Raw genomic sequence first — 7,511 nt, 5'->3', positions numbered from 1 at the left:
GCCCCCCCCCCCATCTCGGCACCTAAAACAACGTCCTCCTGAAAACTCGACCACTAACAAATCGAATCAAAAACATCGCCACACCATCTCAGAGCTAAAAAATAGCCTCCTAAATCTCATCTTGAAAAACTGGCTCCCAAAAACTCGGCCCCAAAATCCTAGAATCAAAAGCTCAGCTCCTAAAACTGATCTTGGAAAACTCTTCCTTTGGAACTGTTCCGCCGGAAACTCATTTTCATAAACTCATCCCCAAAATCTTGGCTCGAAACAGTCGTCTCCAAGAGTTCGACCTCGAACCCCTCTTCGAAGAAAAAAGTCGACCCCAAATATCGATGTCAACTGGTTCATAAGTTCAGTGTAACGTCAAAAATTGTATGAGTTGCATTCGAAACAAATAAACATGACTTTGAAATTTACACACAGTCAAGGTGATGGTCTGCTGCTTATTCACCAAGGTCTATACATCGCGAAAAATAAGGCAAAATCATATGGAGGTGCCACAACAAATTTTCCCCCGCAAGGGTGCATACACAGAGAGAAATTTTTTATAAAAATTATCCTACCGTTCTATAAAAGTGTATCATGAGTCATCGTTTCTTCATGTCTATCTAGGAATTTAGTAAAAATTAATATACGATGATCAAATTTTATTCTACGTTAGAGAAATTTTATCCTGATAAAAACAAAAATTACCGTGCCGGTAGACTAAATATTACTATACCGGTAGAGTAAAATTTGCCAACCATTCTAGAATTTTCGTTGTTATCTAGATAAAAATTATTGGACTGGAAGGGTAAAATTTAGTATGCGTCAGGATAAAATTTCTCTAACGTAAAATAAAATTTGATCATCATATATTAATTTTTACAAAATTTCGGGATAGAAATGAGGAAACGATGACTCATGATACACTTTTATAAAACAGAAGGATAATTTTTATCAAAAATTTCTTTCCGTGTACTGATTGTAAGCTTCCCTCAGGAAAAATTCTCAAAGACACAGATCATAACGACAAACATATCGGTCAAGGGATGAATACGCGAAATGTTCAAAATAAAACCTAAAAAGTGGAAGAAAGTTATCATAGTGATTTTTCACGTAGTTGGAAATTTGTCAATGAATTATTCCCACCCAATTCATACATACACGCACCAGAAAGACATTTCTTCGGCAGGAATCCCAATCAGGCTATGCAGCATATGAAATATATGTGTATGCCCACGCGTGAACCCTAAGCAGCCCTAAGTTATTCAAATCTCATCTTAGCAAAATCACTTCTATAGCTACGGTCAAAGAAAAAGGAATAACCTCTCTAAAAGTCTTGAAGTGAAACTCCAAGTTCAAGTGAAGTCTCAGTGAATACTTCAACTCCAAATACCCAAATTCTAAATTTAAAGTGTTCGGGACTCAATCACAAATACCAATTTAAATCAATAGAAGTCAAATAATAAAACAAGACCAAACTAAAAATAAGAACACTTAAACCTTGATAAATGCCAACCCACAAGGCTCACTTAAAACTCTGAAACTGCAATAGTGAACAGTGTAATAAAACCAAGTGTTATTGTTATTGAATAAATCTCACCAAACGAAACACTCTAAATCGTATCTTGATTGGTCAACTGCGTATAGTAGTTGATTCGTGGAACCTACCTAAGGAGATAGTTTCCCTCAACACCTGGAGTTACCGACCAAAGGGTCAATTTAACTATTTCTTAAATTAATCCAACAGACAATTGAGTGTAAACCATTTGGGACGTAACAATACTACTGGTCACGGATGAATCACCTGAACAGCGGAAAATTCCACATCAGATTTCCGTCGCAAGAGAATCAATCAAACAGAAACACAAAATGTTCAAAATTGAGTAAAGAGCCTGCTGATAATGGTGTGAATGATATTAAATTCTCTTAAATTCATCCAACAGACAATTGAGTGTAAACCATTTGGGACGTAACAATACTACTGGTCACGGATGAATCACCTGAACAGCGGAAAATTCCACATCAGATTTCCGTCGCAAGAGAATCAATCAAACAGAAACACAAAATGTTCAAAATTGAGTAAAGAGCCTGCTGATAATGGTGTGAATGATATTAAATTCTCTTAAATTCATCCAACAGACAATTGAGTGTAAACCATTTGGGACGTAACAATACTACTGGTCACGGATGAATCACCTGAACAGCGGAAAATTCCACATCAGATTTCCGTCGCAAGAGAATCAATCAAACAGAAACACAAAATGTTCAAAATTGAGTAAAGAGCCTGCTGATAATGGTGTGAATGATATTAAATTCTCTTAAATTCATCCAACAGACAATTGAGTGTAAACCATTTGGGACGTAACAATANTCTTAAATTAATCCAACAGACAATTGAGTGTAAACCATTTGGGACGTAACAATACTACTGGTCACGGATGAATCACCTGAACAGCGGAAAATTCCACATCAGATTTCCGTCGCAAGAGAATCAATCAAACAGAAACACAAAATGTTCAAAATTGAGTAAAGAGCCTGCTGATAATGGTGTGAATGATATTAAATTCTCTTAAATTCATCCAACAGACAATTGAGTGTAAACCATTTGGGACGTAACAATACTACTGGTCACGGATGAATCACCTGAACAGCGGAAAATTCCACATCAGATTTCCGTCGCAAGAGAATCAATCAAACAGAAACACAAAATGTTTAAAATTGAGTAAAGAGCCTGCTGATAATGGTGTGAATGATATTGAAAGCCATGCCTCTGCACTTGAGCTCGTTCCGAAAAACCCGAAATGAAAATGTGATCAACAATAGTAACATTGTAGCCTATAAAAATTCTGAACCTGCAACCAGTATACATCCAAACATTCATGAATGACGTGGTGGTATTCGACATGAGAGACGTGAACAATATTATAAATATAGTGCAAATGTGATCCAACTCAAAAATAATGACAAAGGTGTGAGGAACCCCCACAGTTTATATTTTCATTTATATAAAAACAAAGATTTATTTATTTTATGCACAAAACCGGTGAGGAAATATTTTCTAAGATTTAGAATTAAAAGCGGAACGGAGTAGAATACGAGGCGACGGAGATTTAAATTTAGTAGCGACAAACGCCGCTAGGCGATCGAGTGGCGCAGGGCTTTCTCCTTGTGAGTTAGCTATGGAAAGTTGATAAATAAGGGCCGGCGGCGAAATTTCGGCAGATCAGTGTGCAATATAACCTGCCCACTTCAATCGCGGTGGATTGTGGCGAAATATTTTTGGACGCAACCCTTTTCATAAGTAGCCTAGAAGCTATAGTCGACTCATTTGAAGCACTCAATCGGAGATGCTTACCAATTTTTGAAGGTAGCCTTGAAGCTATAGTCGACTCATTTGAAGTGCTCAATCGGAGACACTTAATTAATTGCAAGCAGCAAAGATTAAAAATTTAAGAAATCAAGAAAGTTTCATTACAGTTTGGCGCCCGAACACAGGGACTCGAAAGGAAAAAAAAATTGAAAATAGTTTAGTAGACTCACCGATTAAAATTTACGAACAATCAAAAACACGTAATCATTAAAAGATAAATTTAAAAAAAAGAATCTCTGTCGAAATAATTGAAACAATTTAATAAAAGGTAAAAATGGGTCCCAAAATTAAAGTATCGTGGATCTATGGACTTAACAGAGCACAACTCGTCAGCGAATTAGAACAACGAGGATTAAGTACAAAAGGTACAGTGGCAGATCTCAAAGCCAGATTAAGAGAAACTGTGGGTGCAGAAGAATCAACCCTAAACCTCAGCGGAGAAAACAGCAAGGAATCTAGTGCAAAGAGCAATAGAAAATCGAGCAAAGAGAGTTGAAGGGGCAGTAGCAGAGGTAGAATTCCTCTGAAGGATCTGAAGGAAGCGGGAACTAGTGATGAACGAAGGACTGACTTCTACGACGAAAAGGGAAAAACAAAACAGGAAACAAGAAGGAAATCTGGTGAAATCAATTCTGAAGAATTGAAGAAGGCCTTGGAAGAAGTGAAAAGGAAGCAGATTGAGGAATTGGCTAAGAAACAAATGCCTCCTCCTCTTACACCATTAAGAAAGAAAATCAAGATCATCTCTGATAAGAAGGTTGATCCAGATGAAAAATTGTTTAAAGAATTGTTTGAGAGATATCGTAGAGAGAAGTTGAGGAGTGCGCAAACCACCCCTGGAACTCAAACTCCAAGAAATGAAAGTCCTTCAAGACCCAGCACCTCGAATAAGGATGATCGACACTCCCCTCGAGCTAAAAGGAAAAATGATTATCCAGAGAGAGACTACTACCAAGCTGATAAATCGAGGATTCAAGACACTTATTATCAGGATAAGAGATATCATGATAGGCCTAACGATTCATGTCCATGAAGAACCACAAGTCCAGTGGATGGGCGTTACTCTAGAGACCATGATGAAGAACATAGACGAGGTGAAGAATTGATAGAATTGGAGAAGAAACTGGAAGAGAATTTGAAGAGATTGAAGGAAAAAAAAAAAAGGCTTCGGGATAGCTCTGAAGGACATTATAGAGACAGGGGTAGCTATGATCCACCTAGAAGACACTCGTATGAGGAACAAAAAAGATCTCGAAACCTCAGCGGAGAAAGTAATGACTGGAAAGGACATGATAGTAGATACCATGATCCGTATCCCCATGATTATTATCAACACATGGAACCCAGGAATCCAGCAGAACTCATTAAGAAGTGGAGAGTCACGTTCGATGGACAAGAGAACGTTCTCAACTCCCTGGAAAGAGCCGAAGTGTTGAGAGAGAGTGTTCGTATCTCTTATCGAACGCTACTTGAGAATTTTCCCGTGATGCTGGAGGACGAAGCTATCTTCTGGTACAGAAACAACAGACGATGTTGGAATTCATGGGAAGACTTCACCAGAGACCTGAAAACTCATTTCCCCCCCCGTAATCATTTATTGCGACTAGAAAGAGAAATGAATGATCGAGTGCAGAAGATGAAAGGATCCGAGTCTACGTTACGGAAGCTTTAACCTTGATGAGACGCCATGGACAATATTCAGAGAGAGAAAAGCTCGACAGGTTGTACTTTAACCTGATACCAGAGTACAAGTCACACATCCGAAGGATTGATTGTTGAACAATAAATGATCTAATTGCTTTGGGAAATGATTTCGGGACTGAGCTATTAGAACTCGATCGAAATGATCACCCCTCAGTCGAGATTTTGAGAAGGAAAGACAAAAAGAAACTGAAGAATGAAGAAATGAAGAAAAAGTCAAGCACCACCAATGAAATTGCAGCGTTAGTCAGCGAGAAATACGATAGACGAACTTGCTGCTGGAAGTGTGGACAACGAGGACATCAGACTTTAAATTGCAAGAAACAAAGGGTTAAATTCTGTTCTGCATGCGGCATCAGAGATGTACTAACCAAGGATTGTAAATGCCCCAAACCAGCATGACTAGAGGAAAAACTGAGACAATCGAGGGAACGCCAACCAGAAATTGGAACCGAACCATTGAACACTCTCAACACCCAAAGTTGGAGAACCCAAAGTTGAGAGTGTTAGAATGCCCAACCATCCTCACTGGGCACACCACAGGCAATGAATGTTGCACCTCTGATACCGACACCTGTTAATCAACAGAACCAACTAATTTCAAGTGTTCCAACTGCAGCTCTCGCTGGATGCTCTAATCAACAATTGTTATTGATAGACAATATAGAATTTACGTCGACATTGTAATCGATGGGACGAATTATATGGGATTAATGGATTCTGGAGCCATGAGATCATACGTATCCCGAGAAACGTGTCAACAGCTTCTGGGAAAGAACCGAAAGTTGAGTGTTAAAAAGCAGTCACACGAGAAAAGAGTAAGAGTTGCCGATGGTCGACAGACCCCTATCGGGGGTAAACCCGAAATCCCTGTTCAATTCCAATCGAAAACTGCTACATGCACATTTTTTGTGATGGAGGGACTTAGCGCTCCACTAATTATTGGAATCGATATTATGAGGAAAATCGGATTCGCGATGCAATTTGAACCGCAAGATACTTGGTCCGAGGACGAAGACCATATAGAAATGGGATATATGGATCACTTCGAAATGGAGATGCTTGCCGAAGAGGTATCTGAAGAGGTAGCACATAAAACAGAAGCTAATGAAGAGTCAGAAGACTCGGAAGAAGATTTAATTGAACTTGAAGAGTCGAGAGAATTTGAAGAGTTGCCGGAGGAAAGTGAAGGAGACCTGAATAAACTTGACGAGGAATCAAATGCAGGGCGTGAAGACCTTGATGAAGAGGCTGATGAGACCAAAGAATCATCAACTTCAACTGAACCTGGCTATGAGAAAGCTATGGAAGAAATACGAAAAGAACTGGAGAAGTTCAAAGACATCAAGGGTCCCACTCATCTGATCGAACATAAAATACGTCTGAAGGAAAACACTGAACACATCAAGTTTAGATACTCCCCTAGAAACCCTACTACATTGAAAATCATGCAAGAAGAAGTTGATCGAATGGAAGCTGAGGGTATTATCGAAGACTCCGATAGTCCATGGAATTCACCGGTGGTACTGATCAAGAAGAAAAATGAAGAAAATAGGTTCTGTGTAGACTACCGAAAGGTAAACGAAGTCACCGTGAAGGTGCTTAGCCTCTTCCTCACATCAACTCCATGTTGGATAAGTTCCGCAATGCAAGATACACCTCGATAATTGACCTCAAGAGCGGTTACTGGCAAGTTCCAATGGAGGAAGCCAGGAAGCCCCTGACCGCCTTTACTGTACCGGGGAGAGGCTTGAAACAGTTCAAGGTCATGCCATTCGGATTCACGTCCGCACCTGCTACATTCCAGAGGTTGCTGGATCGCATGATTAAGCCTGAACTGGGAGATAAAGTCGGAGCTTACCTGGATGACATTTATGTCATAGGATCTACCCTGGAAGAAAGCATCGCTAACCTGAAGACAGTCTTCGGATGGTTACGTAATGCTAAGCTAAAGATGAACATCGAAAAGAGTAAGTTCTTGCAAACGGAAACTCGATATCTGGGACACATTGTTGGAAGAGATGGTATTACACCTGATCTTGAAAAGGTCGAGGCCATTGTCCAGATACCAGAACCAAAGACCGTGAAAGATCTGAGAAGGTTCATTGGAATGATATCCTGGTATAGAAGATTTATTCTTAACTGTTCTTCGACGATGAAGCTACTCACTCTACTTCTGAAGAAGTCACAAAAATGGGTGTGGGGTAAAGACCAACAGGAAGCATTCCTGAAGCTGAGAAATTGTTTAGTACAAACACCAGTACTGGCGGCGTCTAATTTCGATCATTAATTCATTCTCCAAAATGACGCGAGCAATGGAAGGTCTAGGTGTCGCCTTGACACAGAAGGTCGATGGAGAAAAGCACGTAGTTGCTTATGCGAGTAGAACCTTGAGCAAACCTGAAAAGAACTACTCTACCACAGAGAAAGAGTGCCTTGCTGTGGTATGGGGAAT

Source organism: Diachasma alloeum, unplaced genomic scaffold (assembly GCF_001412515.2).
Source record: "Diachasma alloeum isolate Michigan unplaced genomic scaffold, Dall2.0 Dall_scaffold_00335, whole genome shotgun sequence".
In the NCBI taxonomy this organism is placed as follows: domain Eukaryota; kingdom Metazoa; phylum Arthropoda; class Insecta; order Hymenoptera; family Braconidae; genus Diachasma; species Diachasma alloeum.
This window is presented reverse-complemented; position numbering follows the sequence as displayed.